We start from the raw sequence: 27,398 nt of genomic DNA on the forward strand, positions 1-27,398 counted from the left end.
TCTTCACTGTGGTCGCGTGCGGGAAATGTCGCGAGCTTCCCAATGCTAAACCTGGCACGGCCATCACCGGGATAAAGCGTTAATAGTTCCACTTAACCAGGCCCCGAGGGCTTCACGCCACAAATGATGGTCCCGCAGATGATTCTCCGGGGCCGCACTTGCCGGCCCTCTGCTAAGAGCAGCACTTAAACCGATCCTGCACAGCCAATCCCACTTAGCTCGTAGCCATGACTCCGAGAAGACCGGGCCCACGATTTTGGGATGCCAACCTGGGCAGATTGCTGGACGTGGTGGAGGCCAGATGGAATGCCCTGTTCCCCCGAGGGTCTCGGAGGGTCAGCCACAAGGCCTCACTCCTTCCCCCCCCCCCCCCCCCCCCCCCCCCCTTACAAAGAATGGGCAGATTGCTGGACGTGGTGGAGGCCAGATGGAATGCCCTGTTCCCCCGAGGGTCTCGGAGGGTCAGCCACAAGGCCTCACTCCTTCCCCCCCCCCCCCCCCCCCCCCCCCCCCCCCTTACAAAGAATGGGCCCTGACGTCATGTGGGTGGCTAACGACAGATCAGTAACCAATGTAGATTTTAGCATATGGCACAGAGGTGAGGACCAGTCCCCACCCAGATGACCTGCCATGAGTTGCTAATGCCATTCAGAATGACCCATGCCTCCCACTGACCACATGTTCATCCTCCCGCAGGATCTCCATCCAACAGTGTTGGCCCATCTGGGGTGCCACACCGCCTCCCATGAGAATACCTGAGGAGACCACTGTTGAAATGTCACAGCTGCTATTCCCACCCTACACCAGCACAGAGACACACACCTTGGTGGGCAACGGTAGTGGTCAGACTTCTGGGGCATATTCTGGTGAGCAGTCGCTGATGCACAATGGGTGAAGGAAGGAACCCCCAGGCAAGACAGCAGTCGGAGGTCTGCTGGATCCCAGGACCCAGCTGGATCCCAGTCAGATGCTGAGCCTCTGGACCAGGTTTGCTTGGAGCTGATGCAGTCGATCGGGAGTGGCCGTGAGATTCAGAGGGGGATGTCAGAGACCCTCCAGCAGGTCCATAGATGATTTGACGAGTCCCATGGGTGCAGGAGATGGCGTCGGCCATGCATCGCACTGTGGCTAACACTGCTAAGCTGGCAATCGCAGTGGAGAGCCTGGTGTGCTGTGGACAATGTCAGCAGCATGAGTGGAGACGTCCACGAGCGTGTCTCAGTCAGTGATGCCCATGGCTGAGTGCCATGGAAGCATGTCCCAGTTGCTGGGACAATTGCTGACACAGTACCAGGCAGGGCATGTCGCAATCTCAGGTGGGCATTGCCAAGGTCCTCCAGAGAACGGTGCGGTCGCCAGGGGTGACTCCCAATCCAGTGCGGGCATAGCCGAGGCGCTCTGGGACATGTCCAGGTTGCTGGAGCATGTGCCCCTGTTGCAGGTGGGCATTGCCGAAGCACTCCAGAGCATGTCCCAGTCACTGAGGAGCATGTCCCAGTCACTGAGGAGCATCGCTGAGGGCATTGACACTGTGCTGCAGAAATTGGGGAGCCGCCAGGGCTGGCAGAGCCAGATGATGCAGGGGCAGCCAGGGCTCAATCTAGCTGCCTCTCCATCCTGGGGTCCTATGGGCACCGACCGGGGAGGAGGGGGCGCTGGATGCTAACCTGGAGTCACCCTATGGAGTGGCATGTCTCGGAGTCTGCACACAGAAGTGCTGCCGGCAAGTGGGCCAGGACCCTCCAGCCCCAGAGCCCCCAGATGACACCCGCCAGGGGCGTTGAAGGCTGGGGGATGTGATAAGGAAGGAGTAGGCTGCCTCCACCTCTGATGTGCATCCTCGGGACACACCTAGACACAATGGTAGAGCATGGAAGGCTAAGCAGGCCGAGGATCACTGAGAGGGCACGGGGGTGGGTTGGGGGTAAGAGGGAGTTCCGTGCATTGTGTGTGGGAGGGATGGGGAAGGGTAGGGGTCGGCATCTCAGGGGATTTTGGCATTTGAGGACACATTAGTTAAATAATAAAAATCACTGACCTCAGCCAATAATATGACGCCTCTGGCACTTCCTTCCACCATGCAGGCTGAGCACCAATCCCATGCCCCATCCCCCAGGATATGGAGGTCTTGAATGCCCCTTCTCTCCCCCCACCAAACCTGCACACCCTGCTATGCACCCCCAGCTGCAGCGGGGGGGCCCTGCTCACTGGATCCCACACCCTGTACCCCAGGCATCCGCCGGTAACATTTCCGGGACTGGGCACTGGTCCCCTCTCCAGTGCACACATCCACCATCTGGCCGCAGAAATGTCCCCTGGGCTGAGCCCAGCCTCTGGGTGTCCGGATGTTGCCCGCTGCACCTGTGGTGTTTCCTCCCGCATTGTCCAGGCATCACGGTCTGATTGGGATGCGAGGCAATAACTCCCACATGCTACATGGCCCGCCCACTCACGAGAATCCACTTTGATTTGATTTATTATTGTCACATGTATTAGTATACAGTGAAAAGTATTGTTTCTTGCATGCTGTACAAACAATGCATACCGTACATAGGGAAGGAAGGGGAGACTGCAGAATATAATGTTAGTTATCGCAAGGTGTAGAGAAAAGATCAACTTGATACGAGGTAGGTCCATTCAAAAGTCTGATGGCAGTAGGGAAGAAGCCGTTCTTGAGTCGGTCGGTACGTGACCTCAAACTTTGGTATCTTTTTCCTGACGGAAGGAGGTGGAAGAGAGTATGCTCGGGGTGCGTGGGGGTCCTTAATTATGCTGGCTGCCTTTCTGAGGCAGCGGGAATTTAGAGTCAATGGATGGGAGGCTGGTTTGCGTGATGGACTGGGCTACATTCACAACCTTTTGTAGTTTCCTGCGATCTTGGACAAAGTAGGCTCCATACCAAGCTGTGATACAACCAGAAAGAATGCTTTCTATGGTGCATCTGTAGAGGTTGGTTAGGGTCGTAGCTGACTATGCCAAATTTCCTTCGTCTTTTGAGAAAGTAGAGTCGTTGGTGGGCTTTCTGAACTATTAGTGTCGGCATGGGGGAGACCAGGACAGGTTGTTGGTGATCTGTACACCTAAAAGCTTGAAGCGCTTGACCTGTTCTACTTCGTTCCTATTGATGTAGACAGGGGCATGTTCTCCACTACGCTTCCTGAAGTCGATGACAATCTCCTTTGTTTTGTTGACATTGAGAGAGAGATTATTGTCATCGCACCAGTTCACCAGATGCTCTATCTCATTCCTGTACTCTGTCTCTTTGTTTGTTTGTGGTGTCATCAGCAAATTTGAAAATCGAGTTGGAAGGGAATTTGGCCACACAGTCATAGGTGGTTAAGGAGTATAGTAGAGAGCTGAGGACACAGCCTTGTGGGGCACCGGTGTTGAGGATGATTGTGGAGGAGGTGTTGTTGCCGATTTGTGGCCTGTGGGTTAGAAAGTTCAGGATACAGTCGCAGAAGGAGGAGCCAAGGCCATGGAGTTTGGAAATGACTTTCGTTGGAATTATGGTGTTGAAGGCTGAGCTTTAGTCAATAAATAGGAGTCTGACATAGGTGTCTTTGTTATCTAGGTGTTCCAGGGTAGAGTGCAGGGCCATGGAGGTGGCGTCTGCTGTGGACCTGTCACAACGGTAGGGGAACTGTAGTGGATCAAGGCAATCCGGGAGGCTGGAGTTGACTTGTACCATGACTAACCTTTCGAAGCACTTCATGATAATGGATGTCAGAGCCACTGGACGATAGTCATTAAGGCACGATGCTTGACTTTTTCTTTGGTACAGGGGTGATCGTCGTCTTCTTGAACCAGATAGAGACCCCATTGTTGTAAACAGAGGTTGAAGATATCTGCGAATACCCAGTCAGCTGATCTGCGCAAGACCTGAGTGCTCGTCCGGATACCCCATCTGGGCCAGTGGCTGTCCATGGGTTGACCTTCGAGAAGGCTGCTCTGACGTCTGCAGTGGTGATCTCGGATACAAGCTCATCCGCCGTTTCAGGGGTGGAGGGCTCGCCCTTGCTGACCTCTTGCTCAAAACGGGCATAGAATGCATTGAGCTCATCAGGGAGGGGTGCGTTGGAGCCGACTATTTTACATGCCTTCATCTTGTTGCCCGGTATGTCTTGCAGACCTTGCCATAGACGGCGGGGATTCGTGTGGCTAGCCTGGGACTCGAGCTTGGTCCGGTACTGTCTTTTGGCATCTTTGATGGATTTCTTTGGATCATATCTGGCTTTCTTGTAGAGGTCAGGGTCGCCTGACTTGAACGCTTCAGACCTAAACTTCAGCAAGCAGTGAATATCCCTGTTCATCCAGGGTTTCCGGTTGGAAAACACGCGGATTTGCTTCTTTGGCACACAGTCTTCTACACATTTACTAATGAAGTCAGTTACTGTAGTGGCGTACTCGTTCAGGCTGGTCGGAGAGTTTTTAAATACTGACCAGTCCACTGACTCTAAGCAGTCCCGTAGGAGATAATCCGATTCCTCAGACCAATGCACAACTTTCTTTGACGGATTTGCCCGCTTCAGTTTTTGCTTATGAGCACGAACACAGCCTTGTGGTCAGATTTGCCAAAGTATGGGCGGGTGATAGAGCGGTAGGCATGTTTGATATTTATGTAGCAGTGGTCCAGGATGATTGGGCCTCTGGTGGAACAGGTGACGTGTTGGTGGTAACTTGATAGTACGCTCTTGAGCTTGGCCTGACTAAGTCCCCAGCTACAATGAACATGGCCTTGGGATGTTTCGTTTCAAGGCTATTTGAGGTGGTGATTATTTCGTCCAGTGCAATTTTCACGTTCGCAAGAGGTGGGATGTAAACTGTCGTCAGGATAACGGAGCTGAACTCCCGCAAGGTAGTAACAGCGGCATTTTAGCATCAGGTATTCTAGGTCCAGGGAGCAGAAATTAGCCAGTGTTGCTACATCTAGGCACCAGGAGGTGTTGCTTAGGAGACAGATCCCATCTTCCCTTGTCTTGCCTGAGGCCAGGCCACCACATGGTCCATTCGGTGGATTGAGAAGCCCTCTGGTTGTAGGGCAACTTGGGAGGTGTGAAGTGCTCACTTAACTACAATTACCAATTCCATATTAGCAATAGCCTTCAGCCACACTGCCAGAGTCCTCTGCAGTTAGTGAGAGTTATGAGTGGGGCAGGTGGGCAGAGGCTGGGTTTGCCTTCGGAATAGGACCACACGATCTAGGGGTTGGCCTGCTGGACGCATGGGTACTGAGTTCCACTCAGCAAGCCCACTGTCTCCGGGTTAATTGCCTGGGAGCAAAGATGGCTACTCATCTCCCCAGGTCCCCGAAGCCGTCCTGCTGCCAGCTTCAGGTTTTTAAACAGGAGTACTAATCAGTGCCCGTGTGACCACTTGCGAGATTTATGAGGATGCTACCAGGACTTGATGGTCTGAGTTATAAGGAGAAGTTGGATAGGCTGGGACTTTTTTCCCTGGAGCATAGGAGGCTTGGGAGTAATCATGCAGAGATCTATAAAATGATGAGGAACATAGATAAGGTAGATAGTCGACCTCCTTTCCCAAAGGTAGAGGAGTCTAGAACTAGAGGGCATTGGTTTAAAGTGAGAGGGGAGAGATACAAAAGAGACCAGAGGGGAAATTTCTTCACACAGAAGGTGGTGAGCATCTGGAACGGGCTGCCACAGGCAGTGGTAGAGGTGGGTCCGATTTTGTCTTTTAAAAAGCAGTTGGGCAAGATGGGTATAGAGGGATATGGGCCAAATGAGGGCAAGTGGGACTAACTTAGTGATAGAAACTGGGTGGCATGGATAAGCTGGGCCGGAAGGCCTGTTTTCATGCTGTAAACATCTATGATTCTATGCTGGGGAGGGCGTCAGATCGCGGGGGGGTCATTAGATAGGTTGTCGCTCCTGTTAATTGTATGGAGATTGGGCTTAAGTGATAATTATTGGTTTCTCGCCAGGCAAAGGTTGGATCCTGACTTTGCCATCGGGAGCAGGCCGGTTAGATTGCAAACAGATTGGCGTCTAGCGCGGATCTCACTTTTGGCCTCTCCCATGATTTAACGGCCTTATTTCACTCTCGCTTAAGCGCAACGCAGCCATTAATTCGCACCCTTTAACTTACTTCCCAAACCTACCATTGTATTCCCATTAAGCAAACCAATTATTAAATACCACTCATGAATAAAGTAAATAACCAGATTTCTACATGCTTTTCTCTGTGCAGAATCTCTGGAGAGAGAACCTTTCAGGATCAAACTGAAATAACTCTGTTCAGACAAGAGTTCTAGGACCTACTGTCTCTTCAGACAGACCTGGCTCCTCCCATTAACCACATCACCTGTACACAAAACATAAGGCATTCTTTTGTTTCTTCTTTCAAGATGTCCCTTGACTTGCTTAGACAGGACCAAACACAATACCCCTCATAAATTATCAACACGCAAGGGGTCCTTCAAACATAAACCGTATTCCATTAGCCAACTATCTGTAAACCAGTAAATGGCTCTCAAGATCTATTAGCAGAGCACTTCACCTGCAAATCAATGATGATCTCACTTTTACGACACCTTAATTACCGCTCCAGCAGTCATACTCTCTGTATGCATCTTGACCCAGGTTTTAATAACGTTACTGCAAAAAAATATAAAATGTGACAATTTCTTATATTCATTACACCTGTGAATTCTAGAGTCCAATGAGGAATGCTTACAGGAAGTTTGGCAGACTGAGAACCCATGTTGTAAACAGTACCTTTATGGTGATGTTGGTATCAGAAGGTGAAGTAGGCTTGCAGAGATGAATCAGTTTTGTAGGCGCTGGTACAAAACTACAAAAGATCCAGCAGAGTTTGGTTAATTGTGAGCCAGGGCTTGCTTTGGTGTGGGCCGCCAATCAGATGTTAAACAGTATACTCATCTTGCAGCTCAGTAAGGCAATATTAACTTGTTCAACAAGTCTTGGGTCATGTGACCTTACCTCACCACTAGATCTTCAGCAAAGGATTTTACTCAATGTCTGGAAATTGGCTGTGCGTGCCAGGCTTTCAAAAAATTCATTACCGGGATGTGGGCATCAGTGGTTAGGCCAGCATTTATTGTCCATCCCTAGCTGCCCTTCAGAGGGTGGTGGTGAGTTGTCTGCATGTGTAGGTACGCCCACTGTGCGGTTAGGGAGAGAGTTCTAGGATGTTGCCCCAGCGACAATGAAAGAGCGGCGATATATTTCCAAGTCAAGTGGTGAGTGACTTGGAGGGGAACCGCCAGGTGGTGGGGGTTCCTAGGTTGCTTTTGCCCTTCTAAATGGTAGTGGTCGTGGTTTGGAAAGTATCGTCTATGGGATCTTGGCGAGTTACTGCATTGCATCTTGTAGATTGTGCACACGGCTGCCACCGTTTGTTGGTGGTGAAGGGTTTGAATGTTTGTAGAAGGGGGACCAATTGAGCGTGCTGCTTTGTTCTGGATGGTGTTGAGTGTCTTGAGCGTTGTTGGAGCTGCACTCATCTAGACAAGTGAAGGTACTCCATTACACTCCTGACTTGTGCCTTGTAGATGATGGACAGGCTTTGGGGGGGGGGGGGGGGGGGGGGGGGGTCAGGAGGCGAGTTACTCGCCGTAGGATTCCTAGCCTGTGATCTGCTCTGATAACCACAGTATTAATGTGGCTAGAGCGCAGCATGGTGGTGCAGTGGTTAGCTCTGCTGCCTCATGGCCCCGAGGTCCCAGGTTCGATCCTGGCTCTGGGTCACTGTCCATGTGGAGTTTGCACATTCTCCCCGTGTCTGTGTGGGTTTCGCCCTCCAACACAAAGATGTGCAGGGTAGGTGGATTGGCCATGCTAAATTGCCCCTTAATTGGGGAAAAAAATGAATTGGGTACTCTAAATTTATAAAAACAAAAAAAAATTAATGTAGCTAGTCCAGTTCAGTTTCTGATCCATGGTAACCCCCAGGATGTTGATTGTGGGGGATTCAGCACTGGTAATGCCATTGAATGTCAAGGGACGGTGGTTAGATCCTCACTTGTAGGAGATGGCCATTGCCTGGCACTTGTGTGGCGTGAATGTAACTTGCCATTTATCAGCCCAAGCCTGGATATTGCCCAGGTCTTGCTGCATTTGGACATGGACTGCTTCATTATCTGAGGAGTTGCGAATGGTGCTGAACATTGTTCAGTCACCACAAACATTCCCACTTCTGACCTTTATGATAGATGGGAGATCATTGATAAAGCAGCTGAAGGTGGTTGGGCCGAGGACACTACCCTGAGGAACTACTGCAGTAATGTCCTGGAGTTGAGATGATTGATGTCCAACCAGCACGACCATGTTCCTTTGTGTCAGATATGACTCCAACCAGCAGAGAGTTTTCACCCTGATTCTCATTGACTCCAGTTTAGCTAGGGCAACTTGATGCCATACTCGGTCAACTGCTGCCTTGATGTCAAGGGCAGTCACACTTGGCCATTATGGGTTGAAAGACGTGCCATTTCTTGAGGTTCTGGTGTTTGGGATCTGTGCAGCCTCATGGACAAGTGTGCTTTGCCAAATGTAAATAGATTTCTTGAAATTCCCTTTGAAGTGGGATTGTACAGTCTCCTGGGAATCTGGTAGAACCTCCTGAGAGGTAGCATGTTAGATGCCCAAATCAGAGAAGTTAATTATTTTGTTCCGGAGACTGACGGAAGATAACTCACAGACAGCGGATCGGCCATCTGAATGGTCTTTGTTCAGCTGAAAGTCCAGTTTAAAAATAGCAGTGAGGATACATTTTTATAAGACATACAGTTTTGTGTTCTGTTCCATCACATTCGGAAATTCTGGTCTGCAAGCTAAAGGTTTCTGAAAAGCATCAGCTGTGTTAGCATGATGAGCGTGCAAATGCCTTGCTGTGCTTTCAAGAACGTTACTTTCAAGCATTAAACAGTGCAAACTCCTGTTGAAGCTTCAGTGTGAAATCACACTCTTATTTGTTCTCCACATTGAATGCGGTTAATTGACATTGAATCGCTGTTTCACAGCTGAGGTGTCCCCTAACCATGATGCAGAACTAAATTGCCTATTACCCGAAGGATCATGCTCCGTGATCCATTTAGCAGAAAGCGCCTTTGATGTTGAAAAATGGAGATCAAATTTTCAAAGACCTCATCAGAAAGATGTCCCCCTGAAAGGTCTCATGAGAGACCCAAATCATTTCCCTTCTCAGGCCTCATTTTAATCTGGTTGGCGAACTGCCAGCACCCAGTGAGCACTGGAAGGCAGCTCACCGATTATTCGTGGATATGGATGGGGTGGAGAGGAAACCGTTGGTGAAAAGTGCTCCGAGGATGGCAGCACACCACAGGATGTTTGAGAAATAAGCAGCATTTTTAAGTTATGATCTTACAATCACAAACTCTATCGTAGCTGCGCAGTCAGTCGAAAGCATTAAGGAGATGCCTGCGAATTTCTTATCGGAAAAGGAAAGAATGTAGCATAGCATGCCACCTTTTGCCACTCTTGTGTTTCTGGAGCCCAACTGCAACATGTTCTGGGCAGATTAGGTTGGCAGCTAATGAATGGGTGGTTAAACTAGTTTTGTATCGATTAAGAATGTACTTTTGTGACATTAGTCATGGGTTTTATGGAATCTGGAATTGCGAAGTTTAGCTGAAAGCTTCATTGCTCTTTTGACCACTGCTCAAGTCTTCTTCAGCAATTGTCCACCTAGGAACTCCTAGGTTACTCCTGGTTACTGTGTTACTGGTCATGGGTTCTGTGTGTTCTTGTGTAGCTGATTCCACTACTAGAGCCATGTCTTCGAGCGCACACTTGGCAGCTGTTTCCGGGATTCTAGAGCGCTGGTATCCCTCTGTCAGGCTCCCTCTCCAGGCCTCTTGCGTCGGGTGTCCTTGAAGAATTGTGTCCCTTCTATCAGGAGGTTCCTCAAAGTAGGTCTCTTCTGAGCAAGGGTCTCTCAGGCGTTGACATCAATATAACATTTCTTGAGGTTGAGGCTGAGACCAATTATTCGCTATGCTTCTGCAGAAGTTGTCAAGCATGGCTTGGACATACTCTACTGAGTGAAGATGGTGATGTCATCCACATACTCAAGTCCCATGATCGATGTCAGTGTTGTTTTTTTTTCTTGGATTTCAATTGGTTGAGGTTGAAAAGGTTTTCTCTCCATCCTGTAGATGATGTCCATGCCACGGGGAAGCTTGTTCTTGGCAAGGTGAAGGAAGGATGGTGGCGATGACACATCCCTGCTTGACTCCAGTCTTAACCTCAAAGGTTTCTGTCTTAGTTCCGTTGGTGAGGACGGTCGGCAACATCTTGTCATGGAGGTGTTAGAGGATGTTGATGAATTGCTTTAGACAGCCGGCCTTTGATGGGGTTTTCCATGGCTCTCCCCAATTGATTGAGACAAAAGCCTTGGTCAGATTGATGAAGGCAAAGCGGTTGATGTTGCTCCTGGCATTTCTCTTGAAGTAGCTGTGCAGTGAAAATCATGTCCACTGTTTCACGGTTTGGTCGGAAACCATACTGGTTTTCCGGAAGGATTTCTTCAGAGCCTTAGAGAAGGCAGCTAGTGAGGACTCGGGCGATGATCTGCCCAGCAATGGAAAGTACAGAGATGCCTCTATAGTTCCCACAATCTGCTTTGTCTTATTATTGGATCAAGCAAATGTCTTTGAAAAAGGGAACCTGGAGTTGTCCACGAAGATGGGGAATGGAGAGTGGACAACAAGCCGGCCTCTGGTAGAGAGAGTTATGATGGGATGTGGACCCATTACCCATGCTTCAGAGGGTCATATGCACGCATTGACCACAACAATATCAGAGGGGCAATGATCTGTGCTTTGTATCTGGAACAGATGAAGCTCAAGTTGACTAAAGACAGAGGTAACCAAACTGTCCAAAAGTACAACACAACAGGAATGATTACCTCTGAGGGTAGACGGACAGGTGTTTTGTTGGAGGAATATCTGTGCTGAGGACCAGGGGTCTATTTATGCGTGAATAGATTTTTGGATGGGTGTAGTGTGATTGTTAGCCCAGCAGGATTAAACACCTGAATCCGACCCAAACGAGCACTTCCCAGAAAACGGCTTCCAAAGGTCAATCATATCTCACCTGAACTGAAATGGGAATCACCATAGTCCCAGAGGACCATAGACTGCTCTCCCCTGTGAGAGACAGAGCTGACTGTGGTGATTTAACCTGAGTGTCACCACACCTTGGGCGAGGGGCAAGGTTGTTCATGAATTACCTTAGCCGGTACGGGAATTGAACCTGCGCTGTTACAATTGCTCTGCATCATGAACCAGCTGTCCAGCCAACTGAGTTAACTGACCCCCAGCACCTTAACTTAGAGGGCCAGTGAATGGCTTGGTCACTGTCCCCATCCATACGGTCTTTTATCATGATGTTCCTCATGAGATAGTCCCTGCCTTATTGAACCTCACTCACATGAGGCTGCTGCAGTTTTGTACATGGGAGTATTGTATAAGAACCAATGAGAAATAGCACTGTTTTGGGTGTGTTATCTGTCCAGTTAAGTATTATACAGTTTTTACTCCATTTAAAACTGTCCAATTTGCAGTTAATGAATTAACAAGTATTTACCAACATGATTGCAGTCATATTTGGAGTTTTATAGATAACATGAAAGCTGATTTGTACAGACCTTTTGTCAGATTTGATTATGCATGTCCCTCTCCCAGAACACTTGACAGCCTTTGGAAGGCTATTGATCTGTTAAGGAAACGCTATTATCGACTTCACCAGCATACTGCGTTAACAAGGACTATTTGAGTTCCAAATCCTTCCGGCCCAAAATTGGAATATGAATGTCAACATTCATCCCTGGGTGCGGATCACTGCTCGTGTTCAGGTGCTGGTGCAATTGGTAATGGTGGTATACCCACTGATTGATCTGGCCAGGTGGGTAAAGAAGTGAAAGGCCAAGAAGATGAAAAGATTAATGGCTCAGGTGTGTCAAAGCATCAATGTGGAGGAGCATCAATTGATGATGTACAAACCTATCAGGAATTCTGAAAGGCGCATCTCAAAGGAACCCTTCAGCCTTTTTATTTGACGGTTTAATAAAAGGTTCATGAGATATCCACATAGCTAAAGAGGTACAAGTCTGAAAATTATATCCATGCAGACATAATTCATGAAACAATCGTTTCCTTTTCATATCAATCAACCTGGAGCCTTTGCTTTTGGTAATTTTCTTCAAAAAACAATTAATAAAATAATTATCTTTCTCTTTAGCTTTTAAGAGTCAACAGGTTTTCCAGTGACTCATCGTTAGCATTGTCAAACCTCTGGAGATTGATTTTAAAACAAATTATGAAGAAGACTTTTTAACAATTTTGGTTCAAGTAATATGGCTGTGTCTAATCGACCAAGGCCAAGTAGCATTGTATGATATCGAACCACTGGAGAAGATGACAAAGAGGCAGGAAGGCTTGAGTGTTGAAATGGTTAATCTGAAAGTCTTAAGTGAAAACCCTCCTTGAGAAAGTTTATGATCTCTGAAGACTTGCTCTCTGCTGTGTGGAGCTGGGCAAAGCAGTTAGTAACATAGCTGCCATGTCATCTCTCTTCCCATTATCTCAAAGCGATAGATTATCAGCCTGTCCATTAGTTCTGCTCCCTCTTTGCATTCTTTCAAAATGCATGCTCTTTCCTTGCATTGTGTCTGTCATTGTTGGCTTGGGAGTAAAGAAGCGCTGAAAAGATTAGGTTTCATCGTTATTTGTTTTCGTACCCTGTCAGGACTTTTTAAAGTTACCTTCGCCCATCTGCTGCTCTGCGAGTGGAGTTTTCTGAACGATTTTCTGCAGCTTGTGCTGGGAGAATGCAGCATATTGCAGGGCAGCAGCTCATCACGTAGTAACAGGGGCTGAAATCCATCTGGCCTGTGATGAATTCCTGTTGCGTTTCCTGCCGTCAACTATCTCTCCGTGAGCCAGAGGAGATAAAATTCTGTCTCGCTGTCCCACTCTTGGAATTGAAACACTATCTGGGGCCCACCAGGACGTCTACGCTGCTTCTAACTTGCCTCTTTTCATTTTGCTGTTCTGTCGATGCAGGAGCTGTTGGTATATCCTCAGAGGCTTCTGCACCGCTTCTCATGGGAGAGGATTTATTTCCACCTCCTGGCTGTGAAGAGCAGACAACCATTTCCTATGAAATAAAATCTGCAGGTTAGTAATGATTTACTCAAGATGCATCATTACACTGAGCTTCCTTTGGCAAATATAATATAATAATAATAAAGATTATTATTACATATGAATAGCCACGATTGAATATTGTGGAGATGTCACAGCATTATTAGCAATACGACTTTATAAGCATGATGGATGTAATTATGCCTTCATGTTGTAATATATAATAGTCACCATAATTTTGATTGATCAGAAGGAACAGGAGGCGGTAAAATTGCTTTTTAATTGGCCAGCCAAGATTTCTTAAATCCACAAGCCAAAGATTAATGGTCTCTTTATTTTCCAGACTAAACTTGTCGATTTCTTGGAAATGAAACCAGAGCAGTTTTGATTATATTGGTTTATAGCTTTCTGTGGTACTGTCTGAAATTGTTCTCGTACTGCTGCAATTTTAATAGATTAAGTGCTTCATGTGATAATTGGCTGTTCAACACAACCTACTTATAATTCCTCCACTTCTTGAAATATTGCTCAGATTTGTTTTGGATAAAGACAGACATTGGTGTCAGCATGTGTCGGATGCAGTTGCTGCTATTAAAAAATGAATATGTCCAGGTGCAGCATGCAGCAACACCAGATAGGAGGAACATATGAGGTTTACTGCATGCTGCTGTGACCCTCCCTGGCTGCCTCACTATCTGGGGCACAATAGAATGACTACGCTATCTCCTAAGAGGGTTTTGCATCACTTCTCTTGGGAGAGGATTTATTTCCACGTCCTGGATCTCCGTGGTTTCTTATTTCTGAATCAGAAGGCTGCCGCCTTCTGGAGATTTGGGTCAATAATTGAGGCTGGCACGCCAGTCCAGCACTGATGGAGTGCTTCACTGTCGGGAGGTGGACAGCGAAGGAGGTTATCTAGGATTGCAACGGGATCTTGATCAATTGAGCCAGTGGGCTGATGAATGGCAGATGGAGTTTAATTTGGATAAATGTGAGGTGATGCATTTGGTAGATCAAATCAGGGCAGGACCTACTCAGTTAATGGTAGGGAGTTGGGGAGAGTTACAGAACAAAGAGATCTAGGGATACAGGTTCGTAGCTCCTTGAAGGTGGATTCGCAGGTGGACAGGTTGGTGAAGAAGGCATTCAACATGCTTGGTTTCATTGGTCAGAACATTGAATACAGGAGTTTGGACATCTTGTTGAAGTTGTACAAGACATTAGTAAGGCCACACTAGGAATACTGTGCACAGTTCTGGTCCCCCTATTATAGAAAGGATATTATTAAACAAAAAAGATTTACCAGGGCTTGATGGTTTGACTATAAGAAGAGGTTGAATAAAGTGGGACTTTTCCCTTTAGAGCGTAGGAAGCTTGGGGGGTTATGTTAGAGGTCCATAAAATAATGAAGGGCATAGATAAAGTAGATAGTCCGCATCTTTTTACAAAGCTAGGAGAATCAAAAACTAGAGCGGATAGGTTTAAGGTGGAAGGGGAGAAATACAAAAGGTCCAGCAGTTCAATTCTTTCAAACAGAGGGTCGTGAGTGTCTGGAATGAGCTGCCAGAGGCAGTAGTACAGAACATAAGAACTAGGAGCAGGAGTAGACCATCTGGCCCCTCGAGCCTTCTCCGCCATTCAATGAGATCATGGCTGATCTTTTGTGGACTCAGCTCCACTTTCCGGCCCGAACACCATAACCCTTAATCCCTTTATTCTTCAAAAAACTATCTATCTTTTTCTTAAAAATATTTAATGAAGGAGCCTCAACTGCTTCACTGGGCAAGGAATTCCATAAATTCACAACCCTATGGGTGAAGAAGTTCCTCCTAAGCTCAGTCCTAAATCTACTTCCCCTTATTTTGAGGCTATGCACCCTAGTTCTGCTTTCATATGCCAGTGGAAACAACTGGCCTGCATCTATCCTATCTATTCCCTTCTTAATTTTATGTTTTTATAAGATCCCCTCCCCCTCATCCTTCTAAATTCTAACGCGTACAGTCCCAGTCTACTCAACCTCCTCGTAATCTAACCCCCTTCAGCTCTGGGATTTAACCTAGTGAATCTCCTCTGCACACCCTCCAGTGCCAGTACATCCTTTCCCAGGTAAGGAGATCAAAACTGAACACAATACTCCAGGTGTCGGCTCATGCACACCCTCCAGCGCCAGTACGTCCTTTCTCGGGTAAGGAGGTCAAAACTGAACACAATACTCGAGGTGTGGCCTCACTAACACCTTATACAATTGCAGCATAACCTCCCTAGTCTTAAACTCCATCCCTCCAGCAATGAAGAATAAAATTCTATTTGCCTTCTTAATCACCTGTAAACTAACGTTTTGTGACTCATCCACTAGCACACCCAGGTCTCTCTGCACAGCAGCATATTTTAATATTTTATCATTTAAATAATAATCTCTTTTGCTGTTATTCCTACCGATATGGATAACCTCACGTTTGTCAACATTGTATTTCATCTGCCAGACGCTAGCCCATTCAAATCCCTATCCAAATCCCTCTGCAAACTTCCGGTATCCTCTGCACTTTTTGCTTTACCACTCATCTTAGTGTTGTCTGCAAACTTGGACACATTGCACGGTCCCCAACCCCAAATCATCCATGTAAATTGTGGGTCCAACACGGATCCCTGAGGGAGACCACTAGCTACTGATTGCCAACCAGAGAAACACCCATTAATCCCCACTCTTTGCTTTCTATTAACTAACCAATCCTCTATCCATGCTACTACTTTACCCTTAACATCATGCATCTTTATCTTATGCAGCAACCTTTTGTGTGGCATCTTGTCAAAGGCTTTCTGGAAATCCAGATATACCACATCCATTGGCTCTCCGTTATGTACCGCACTGGTAATGTCCTCAAAAGATTCCACTAAATTAGTTAGGCGCAACCTGCCCTTTATGAACCCATGTTGCGTCTGCCCAATGGGACAATTACCATCCAGATGCCTCGCTATTTCTTCCTGTTTTATATACTTGTAGAAACTTTTACTATCTTTTTATATTCTGAGCAAGTTTACTCTCATAATCTATCTTTCTCTTCTTTTTAGCGGCGGGTACAATTTTGTATTTTAAAAAGCATTTATATGGGTAAGTTGGGTATGGACGGATATGGGCCAAATGCGGGTAATTGGGACTAACTTAGTGGTTAAAAACTGGCCGGCATGGACAAGTTGGGCTGAAGGGCCTGTTTCCATGCTGTAAACCTCTACGGCTCCATGAGGTGTAATCTTTCAGATGAGAAATTAAACCAAGTCTGTCCTCTTAATCTTGTGGCAGTATATTAAAGAAGAACCGGGATATTCTCCCTCACGTCCTAGGCTATATTTACCCCTTGACCAACGTCATTGAAACAAATGATCTGCTCACAGAAACGCAAAATGTTGCAGAAGGCCACTCAGCCTATTGTGTCTGAACCGGTTCTCTGAATAAGCAAATTCACCCTAGTGACATTCCCCATCTTCTTTCCATGTTCTTCCTGTTCAGATAACAATCTAATTCCCTTTTGAGCGCTTTTGCTTCTTTAGCCAATTACTTTCACTCTTGGCCCTTTGTTCTCGGTCCTTCCATGAGGAAGAACAGTTGCTTCCCATCTACTCTGTCCAGACCCCTTGTGTTATTGAGCATTTCTAACAAGTCTCCTCTCAGCCTTTTTATTCTGTGAGGGGAAAAAGACTCAACTTCTCCAATCTATCTTCATAACTGATCCTCATTGTTGGGATCATTCTCGTGAATTTTTTCTGTACTCTCTCTCTCCAATGCTTTTGCTTCTTTATTAAAGTGTGACATCCAGAACTGGACACAATATTCCAGGAGAGTGAGTATCTTATACAGATTCAACCTGACCTCCTTGTTCTTATAATAATAATCTTTATTGTCACAGGGAGGCTTACGTTAACACTGCAATGATAGGGCAGCATGGTGGCGCAGTGGGTTAGCACTGCAGCCTCACGGCGCCGAGGTCCCAGTTCGATCCCGGCTCTGGGTCACTGTCTGTGTTGAGTTTGCACATTCTCCCCGTGTTTGCGTGGGTTTCGCCCCCACAACCCATAAATGTGCAAGCTTGGTGGATTGGCCATGCTAAATTGCCCCTTAATTGGAAAAAATGAATTGGGTACTCTAAATTTAAAAAAAAAACACTGCAATGAAGTTACTGTGAAAAATTCCCTAGTCGCCACATTCCGGCACCTGTTCAGGTACACAGAGGGAGAGTTAAGAATGTCCAAATTACTTAACATCACGTCTTTTGGGACTTGTGGGAAGAAACCAGATTATCTGGAAGAAACCCACGCTGACACAAGGAGAACGTGCAGCTTCCGCACAGTGACCCAAGCCGGGAATCGAACCTGGGACCCTGGCGCTGTGAAGCAACAGTGCTAATCACTGTGCTACCGTGCCGCCCTGTGCTCTATTACTGTCTTGTACTCATGTCCTTACAATAAAGCTTAGGATGCTGTGTGTTCCATTAACCACTCAGTCAAAGTATTTTTAAATTCCTCCAGTGCAAAGGCCATTTCGCCCATCGCATCGGCATCAACCCTCTGAAAGAGCACCCTACCTAGTGTGCACATCCCGGGACACACAGAGGCAATTTCACATGGCCAATCCACCGAACCTGTACATCTTTGGACTGTGGGAGGAAACCAAAGCACCCAGAGGAAACCCACACAGACACTGGGAGAACATACAAACTCCACACAACCAATCAGCCAAGCTCAGAACTGAACCCGGGTTCCTGGTGTTGTGTTGCTATCCACTATGCCACTCCGCACCTTCAATGATCTGAGCACATATACACCAAATTCTCTGTTCCTCACCCCTTTCGAGTCCCTTACTTCACATTGTCTCTCAATGTATTTCCTTGCATTTCTCTGCCCTTTGTCTGCCCATTCCTTCAACTTGCCTGTGCCCTTTTGAAGTTCTATGCTATTCTTGTCACAGTTCACAATGCTTTGAAGTTCTGTTTCATTTGAAAATGTTAAAATTGTGCCCTGTGTACTGAGGCCTAGGTCATTTGTGTATATATATCAGGAAATCATGGGTCCCAACACTCATAGAATCACTACAGTGCAGAAGGAGACTATTCAGCCCATCGAGTCTGCACCGACCTCAAGATGCACACTACCTAGGCCTAATCCAATCCCCCTCCCTATCTCCGTAAACCCACCTAAAGGCAATGTACCTTGGCCAATCCACCTAACCTGCACATCTTTGGACTGTGGGAGGAAACCGGAGCACCCAGAGGAAACCCATGCAGACACAGGGAGAACGTACAATTTCCACGCAGTCACCCGAGGTCGGGATTGAACCCGGGTGCCTGGCGTTGAGGCAACAGGTCTAACCACTGTGCCACCTGCCCCTCAAACTCCGTTGCAAACCTTTCTCCAGTGGAAAAACATCAATTAACCACCACTCTGTTTCCAATCTTGTACCTATATTTCTACTATCCTTTTTATTCCATGAGTTGTAAAGTTGCTCACCGGTTTGTTGTGCAACACTGTATCAAATGCCAATTGGAAGCCCATGTAACCATGTCAACAACATTGTCCTCATCAACCCTTTCTGTTGCCTCTTCAGAAAAACTCCAAGCTAGTTAAACACAATTTTCCCTCAACAAATATGTTCTGACTATTAGTTTTGCCCCGAATTATCGCTAATAGAGGTTTTCCCATGGAGTTGTTGGGCTGACCTTTACACTTTTTTTTGCACAGAGGTGTAATATTTATAATTCCGGCACAATGCTAAGCCTGAGAAGGACTGAAACATTATGGCCAGTAGCTCTGCAACTTCCACTCTCCATTCTCTCAGTATCGTTCAATACATCCTATCCAGTCTTGGTACTGTGTCAACTTGAAGTCCTGAAGCCTACCTAATACCTCCTTATCAATTTGAAATCCTTCTAGTGTATTAATTATCTCCTCCTTCACTCTGACCTGGATAACACCCTCTCCCTTGGTAATGACCGATGCAAAGTATACATTTAGTACCTCATTTGTGCCGCTGTCTCCGTGTGTACAACCCCTTTTTGGTCCCTAATTGACCCTACCCTTTTTATTATTTATATATGGGGGTCAGGTTGCTCAGTTGGCTGGACGGCTGATCCGTGATTCGGAGCGACGGCAACACGGGTTCAATTCTTGTACCGGCTGAACTTATCCGTGAAGGCCCTGCCTTCTCAAACTTGCCCCTCACTTGAGGTGTAGTGACCTTTGGGTTAAATCACCACCAGCAGATAATAAAAAAACCAGCGAATGGAATGTTGCCATTTATAGCCTCAGGAATAGAGTATAAAGGTAAGGAAGTGTTGTTGCAACTATACAAGGCATTGGTGAGACCACAACTGGAGTATTTTGCACGGTTTTGGTCCCCTTATTTGAGGAAAGATGGAGTGGCATTGGAGGCAGGTCAGAGGAGGTTCACTAGGTAGATTCCAGTGATGAGGGGTTTGTCGTATGAGGAGAGATTGAACAGTTTAGGCCAATACTCTCCAGAGTTTTGAAGAATGAGGGGGGATCAAATTGAGGCATACAAGATGATAAAAGGTGTGGATAAAGAAGACGTGGAGCAGATGCTTCCTCTTGTGGGGCATTCTAGAATGAGAGGTCATGATCTTCGGATAAGAGGGAGCAAATTTAAAATCGAGGTGAGGAGTAATGACTTCTCCCAAAGGGTTGTGAGCCTGTGGAATTTGCTACCCCAGAGTGCAGTGGATGCTGAGACAGTGGGTAAATTTAAGGAGGAATTAGACAGATTTTAAAAAAAAAATTTGAGTATCCAATTCACTTTTTCCAATTAAGGGGGCAATTTAGCTTGGCCAATCCACCTACCCTACACATCTTTAGGTTGTGGGGGCGAAACCCACGCAAACACGGGGAGAATGTGCAAACTCCACACGGACAGTGACCCAGAGCCAGGATCGAACCTGGGACCACGGCGCCGTGAGGCAACTGTGCGCCACTTGCGCCACCGCGCTGCCCTTAAGACAGATTTTTAATGGGTTGAAGGGTTATGGAGAACCAGCAGGACGGAGCAGTTAAGGCCAGAATGAGATCAGCCATGATTGAATAGCAGAGCAGACTCAACGGACCAAATGGCCTAGTCAGCTCCCTCTCTTGTCACAAGTAGGTTTACATTAACACTGCAATGAAGTTACTGTGGAAACCCTAGTCACAACATTCCGGCACCTGTTCAGGTACACAGAGGATTCAGAATGCCCAAATTACCCAACAGCACGTCTTTCAGGACTTGTGGGAGGAAACCGGAGCACCCGGAGGAAACCCACGCAGACGCGGGGAGAACATGCAGGCTTCACACAGACAGTGATCCAAGCCGGGAATCGAACCTGGGACCCTAGTGCTGTGAAGCAACAGTGCTAACCATTGTGCCAACCTGTGTTTCCTGTAGAGTACAGTGACTAAGCTTCAGAAGTACTTAATTGGCTATAAAGTGATTTTGGATATCTTAAGTTGGGGATAAGATGAGGGGCTGGATTCTCTGTTTTTTTTTGTTTAGAGGAAGTGTCCAGTTTTACAGCAAAAAAAAATCCGCCAGGCCCCAGCACCAAAGCTGCGACCGGTGAGGGGCTAGCAGCCGCGTCACATAAAACACATGACCTTCACAAAATAAGCGGCTGGAGGATTGCCGGGTCCGTGGCCGCGCATGTGTACGATGACGACCTGCAGCAGCCGCGCCATACAACGCGGTGCTGGCCGCGCGCAGACCTGACCTGCCAGGTACTTTCCCCCTGGACGCCTCCCCAGCCAGCAGCACGCCCCCCCCCCCCCCCCCCCCCCCCCCCCCGCCCCCGGCTGTGGCAACTCTGGACACGACCCACAGCCGCCACGCTGGGTTCACAAAAACTGAGAGCACACGTGTCCCGTCGGGAACATGGCCCATCTGGACAGAGCATCAGGGGAGGGTCTTCAGGTAACATCGTGAGGTGGTCCCACCGGGGTGCTGTGTACTCCCCGATGACACTGTTCTGGAGGGCGCGAATCATCCGAAAACAGGCGCCGCCCTCGATTCGGCCGTAAACTGGGATTCTCCGCCCGATCGGCGAATACGATTTTCTGTCTTTCTTTCCTTTTTTGTGCCTTCTGTTTCAGAAACCTTTATTCGGATTTGTTGGATTTAGTTGCCACTTGTTTGATTTTTGGGGTGGTTGCACTGTCCATTACCGTGGTTAGGAATGTATTTTTGATTTTATGGAAAATTGAACACATAGGCCAGGATTCTCCGATCCCGAGACCAAGTTCTGACGCTGGCGTCAAAAGCAGCGCAAGCCACTCCGGCGTCAATGGGCCTCCAGGCCCAGGTATTCACCACTTCCTAGGGGGCTAGTATGGCGCCGAGTGGTGTCCGCTGCTCTGGCGCTCCATGGCCGGCCCAGGTTCGTGCATGCGTGTGGATTCCCATCTCCGCTTGGCCCCCGGGCAATATGGCGGACCCGCCCTACAGGTGCCCGGCACGGAGGAACATAGGCCACCCACGGAATTAGCCCGCCAGCCAATCGGTGGGCCCTGATCACGGGCCAGGCCACCGTGGGGGCCGTTCCCAGTGTCGGATCCTCCCGACCCCCCCCCCCCCCCCCAAACCAGGATGGCCCCCGCATCCAGAACTCCGATATCCCGCCGGGTGACATCATACATAACCCACGCCGGCGGGACTTGGCCGAACTCTGCAGGCACTCGGCCCGTCGATGCACGGAGAATCGCTGGAGGGGCAGCTTTCAACGTCCCCGACTGGTGTGGCTGTGACCCCGCAGGCGCTGGTGAATCGGCATCCCGGCCTCAGAGCATCGTGACACGATTCTCCGGCGTGGGATCGGAGAATCCCGGCCCTGGTTCTGCTCTTCATGATAATTTGATTTTATTGTGTCTAATTTTCATAATGGCTCAGTTAGAGGAAGTGGCGTTGTGGTATTGTCAATGGACAAGTAATCTAGAGTGGGAGAGAGGGGGTATGGAAAATCTCCAACATCGCCATAATATGCTGACAGCTGTGCCGCTGGCCGGGGGATGTCTGCCAGGGCTGGGGGAGTAGCGTGTGGTTTCTAGGAGGTGAACTGTGGAGTCGGGGTGGACGGGCATGGAACACCATTGCTGCAGCATGCCAGGCAGCCACACAGCTGTGCACGGCGCTGACTGCGAACTTGCGCCGTGGGTTGTATGGATACCACCCCCCCACCCCCCCTCGGCAACCCCTCCTAGATATGCTCTGGCCCTAACTGACCCATCAACGGGATGAATGCACTCCAGTTCAACCATTGCCATCTTGTTGGCTGGGATGAGTGTGTGTGGGAGTGGAGTGCTAATATGCAGTTGCAGCTTGTCAGCCTCTCGAGTGTCAATCCCAGCCCTGGTGAATCTGACATCTTTTTCCATTTGAATCAATCATGTCCCAGTGACGCCAGTGGGGGGGGAAAGGGGGTGCTTTCCAGCGATTTGATGGGGAGGGGCACTGTAGTGCTATTCTGAGATCAGAGCACCCTTTAAAAAAGGTGCCCTGACCTCTGAGAATCTTGCCTTGCTGGCTTCTTTGGGTCCCATGGCGCAATTCATTCCTGGCTTCAAAATGTTTTTTCATTGTGGATGGATTGCCATTGCATCTATCCACGCGACAGGAACCTCAGGCGAAATTCTCCGACCCCCAGCAGGGTGGGAGAATTTCCCGGGGCCGACGAAAATCCCGCCCCGCCATGTCCAGAATTCTCCCACCCACAAAATGTCGGCGTGCCGCCAATCCCGCAGCCCGCCTCGGAGGATGGCGGGGGACGGCGGGAGGCTACGGATTTCTGTGCTGCCATTATTCCCCGGCCCGAATGGGCCGAAGTCCCGCCGCTGAGAGGCCTCTCCCGCCACCGTGGTTTGAACCACCTCTGTGCCGGCGAGATTGGCGGCGCGAGCGAGCCCCCGGGGTCCTGGGGGGGCGCGGGGCGATCGGACCCCGGGGGGTGCCCCCATGGTGGCCAGGCCCGCGATCGGGGCCCACCGATCGGTGGGCGGGCTTGTGCCGTGGGGTCACTCTTTTTCTTCCGCCGTCGCCACGGCCTCCACCTTTGCGGAAGAGAATCCCCCAGCGCGCATGTGCTGGTGGTGACGTCAGCGGCCGGCCAGCCCGGGCGGCGGGCGTCAAGGGCCGTTGTTGCCGGTTTTGGCGCCAGTCGGTGTGGTGCCAACCGCTCCGGCGCGAGCCTAGCCCCTCAACATGAGCGCTTGGCCCCTAAAGGTGCGGAGAAAGGGGGGGGGGGGTGGCGTAGAGCAGCTCTCCGGAGAACCGGCAGACCGGCATTGGGGGGGGCATCGCGCGATTCGCGCCTGGCCCGGCGATTTTCCGGCCCAGTGTGGGCTAGAGAATCCCACCCCTGACATCTGGATTTATTAAGAAAACACGAGGAATTAAAAAAGGATAATTGGCTTGGTGTTCTTGAAAGATAAGGTCAAATGAACTGAATTATGAGCCTTAACATCCAAACCGGCCTTGCGAAGATTTCTGTGCCACAATTTCTTCGCAATTATGTTACATGTAAATGAAGTGACGTTGCATTTTGATTAATTCTGCAACTCCTTCCTTCAAATGTTAGTACATAAATCAGATTATGACTTTTTAAAATCGATTCATGGGATGTGAACTTAGCTGGCAAAACCAGTATTTATTTCCCATCCTGAATTGCCCTTGAGAAGGGAATTGAGACGCCTGCCTAAATTGTTGCAGTTTGTGCGACGTTAGCATACTCTCCGTGCTGTCAGGTAGGGACTTTCGGGATTTCAACCCAGCAACAATCAAGAAACATTGTTATATTTTCAAGGCAGGATGACGTGTGGATTTGCATGGAAGCTTTGAGGATGATTAGAATCAAAAATTGCAGCTGTGATTTCTAACTTGTTCCAGTCACTCCCAAACATGAGCTAGTATATGATTATGACTTGGCAGAGGAAACGTCAGCACTGACCTTGGCTGAGACCAGTTTCGATAAAGACTAGTAATGAGACCCCCAACCATATTATGCAGCAACTGAATTGAAGGATACCCTTCAATGTGTTTTGTACAAACTTACAATGGATGAGCACATTAAATAAATGTAGTAACAAAGATAAACCAGTCACAGTTTGAATACAGGAGGAAATGAGTGGATCTGTGCCTTGGGTGGTATTGGAATAAGTCTATGGGTGTTCATCAGCTGTTAAACTCTTCTCCCCTTTGTTACATTTTAGACATGATGATTCAAATGTTCTCTCCGAGCTAGATTCCATCATTAAACATGAGCTAATTCAAAACTCTGCTGCCCAAATCCTAAAGTGCACTAAACCTTGTTCGTCCACTGTCTCTGTGCCCGTGAACCTTCATTAGTTCCTGCCTGTCAATGCCTCAGTTTAAAAATTCATGTCCTTGCTTACAAATCTGTCCATGGTTTCAATCTCCCCCATCTCTGTAATTTCCCCGTCCCGGAAAGCCTCTAAGATATTTGTGCTACATTCTGGGATCTTCTATAACCCCAGATTTAATCACTTCATCAAGTCTTCAGCTCCCTGGGCATTAAGTTGTGGAATTCTCTCCCTCAACTTTTCCTCCTATCTACCTCTCTCCTCTTTGGCATGTGACCAAGCTTTTTGTCACCTGTGGTAACATCTCCTTAAGTAGCTTGGTCTCGAAGTTTGTTTAGTATACTCCTGTAAAGCACCTTCGGACATTTTGCTCTGCTAAATTTGCTATACAAATGCAATCTGTTGCTACTGCTCTACAGCTGTACTTGGATGTTGTGAAAAAGGAATTCTAAGGTTATGTACGTATTGGTGATAGTGCTGAAGAGACCGAATGCATGTCAATATATCAGCGATGACACTGGACTGAAATGCTATGCAACTTAAATAACATGCATTTATGTAGTACAATATTATATTCTTGGGATGTGCCAACATATTATATATCCAATCCCAAATTTGGACCGTCTTGATTGATATGGGGCTGTTTAACACTGGGCTAAATCGCTGGCTTTGAAAGTAGACCAAGGCAGGCCAGCAGCACGATTCAATTTCTGTAACAGCCTCCCCGAACAGGCGCTGGAATGTAGCGACTAGGGGCTTTTCACAGTAACTTCATTTGAAGCCTACTTGTGACAATAAGCGATTTTCATTTGATTTCATTTCATTGTTGTTACATAACCAAATGTAGCAGCCAAATTATACACAGCAAGGGCCCTCAAAGAGTAAATGAGGCGAATGGCCAGCTAATCTGTTTTTGGTAGTGTAAGTTAAGGGAGAACTATTTGCTGACATACCAAGGGGAACCCTTGCTCTTATTTGACAGGATGTCATGGAATCTTCTGTATGACATAAACAGATTAATTGCAGTCTTAGTTTAAGATTCAATCTGATCATCTTTTTCTGTATTGTACTGCAGTCTTGGGCTAAATCATGTGCTCATAATGTGAAATGGGACTGACTGAGCTGAGAGTTCTATCAATTGAACCAAGTTGATGTGGGTCACGTAGAGGCGGACTCAAAATGCCTGCTGATCATATTGCGGAATTATGCGGGGCCACCCGCAACGGGAAAGTAGATGAAATGGGTCTGTAAGTTAGGGCGCTGTGCCATAGAGAGCATGCCCACCATGTGTCTGCCCACCCCAATGTCACTGCACTTTACGAGCAGTGGGGGAGGCATCAGATGAGTTGCTTGTCTGTGGCCCAATTGATGCATTGTATTAAACTGCCAGGGGGAGAGGCTCAGGCTAAATGACCAGCCTCGCTGGAAGTGGGCAAGCAGCAGTCCCTCTTTCAAGAAACCTAGGCCCAGCTGAGGTCCTGGGCCCATCGGACGCCTCAAGATAGAATGCTGCTGTGGTAATCACCGCTGTTGTATATATTAGGAGAGGTGTAAGGCCCTGTACTACAGGTATGGGGTAGTCCCTACTGTCTCCGCCCAGTAGGCAGAATATAAATGTGTGCTCCCCGTACAGCAGCCATTTCGCCAGCTGCTGTGGGAGGCCACACATCTTAGAGCAATAAAGCCTCAGTTGTATTCAACTCTCGTCTTTGTGCAATTGATCGTGCATCAACGCCGTTGCGTTACGAAAGCATCAACACTTAGCCTCAGGATCAGAGAATCCTGCTCCAGTTTCAGGAGCATGCAGTGGTCTCCTCACTGACATTTTTAAGTGGGGAAGAGGCAGGGACTATAGTGCCCCCACCCCACCTGGATAATCAGCCTATTATTCAAAAACTACTAGATAGACAGTCATGCTGGAAAAGAGTTACTTTCTTTTGATCTCACGCCAATATTGTCATAAACTAAAAGCAAACAATTGCAGGTAGTGAAAATCCAAATCAAAAACAGAAAACATTGGCACCAGGTCACAGGTCACACAGCACTTGTCAGGAGAACAGAACAGTTGATGTTTCGGATTGTTTGCCAAAACTAATAGTAAGGACACTGTGATAATTTAAATAATGCAGTAACAGTTGACTGCGCCAGTGGCTTAACCATGTTTGGAGCCAGTTTGTTCAATTTTATTTTGTACAGGACAATGACATCCATGGATGAATGATTATAGAAAACATGTCAGTTTTCTGTATGATCATTAAAGGTGATACCATTTCCACCAGTGAACAATGCAAATTCATCATTTGAAAGCCACTCCATGCCAAGTTACATCTGAAGAAACCCATGTTTACACTCTGATATCAATGATTAATGTTGCTTCCAATCCATTTATTTTTCTCCATGTTCAAGCCAGCAAGAGTGAATGCATTCCCTCTTGGATGGGTCAAAAAGTCAATGGCTGTTACGCGTTTTATCTTATTGACATGTCAAAGCACACTTGATGGAAACAAATGGAGTACCTCCCAGAGATAGCAACTATTAGGGACAGCTACTTTCCGAAGTAAAGTACTTACCTTGATGGGAGATCCCACCTTTGAAAACTGTGAAAGAGTAACATGAACTCCAAATGGGTTATTGTGCCTAATTTTTAAACTGCTTGTTAACATATATTTGCATGTAATCTTGAAGTGAAGATAAATCAGGACTCATTTGAAGTCTGTTCATTTAAAGGTTGTCCCCAGCATAATTTATATTCATTACAATCTATAGTGCACTGAAAGGGAAATATTGAATGGAATGGGCTGAGTTTCACTTTGTGTAAATCATCATTAACAGAGCAGTAAGGACCTGCAATGGAGTCAGTTTTTATACTGCTCCCAGACTATTGACCGTGTGATTTTTAAAGGGG

General features: G+C 47.6%; 1 protein-coding gene across 5 annotated transcripts in view; it reads left to right on the forward strand.

The window, feature by feature from the left end:
• lypd6 (LY6/PLAUR domain containing 6) overlaps window positions 1-27,398 on the forward strand; it is a 314,028-nt gene that overhangs the window by 158,165 nt on the left and 128,465 nt on the right. For 3 of the 5 annotated variants that reach the window (XM_038789990.1, XM_038789994.1, XM_038789989.1), the window contains exon 2: window positions 13,070-13,183. The exons of the other annotated variants lie outside the window; for them this stretch is intronic. The gene's annotated coding sequence lies outside the window, so the exon portion shown is untranslated. The remainder of the gene's footprint in view (window positions 1-13,069; window positions 13,184-27,398) is intronic. 5 annotated transcript variants of the gene reach the window in all.

This window comes from Scyliorhinus canicula, chromosome 2 (assembly GCF_902713615.1).
Source record: "Scyliorhinus canicula chromosome 2, sScyCan1.1, whole genome shotgun sequence".
Classification (NCBI taxonomy): domain Eukaryota; kingdom Metazoa; phylum Chordata; class Chondrichthyes; order Carcharhiniformes; family Scyliorhinidae; genus Scyliorhinus; species Scyliorhinus canicula.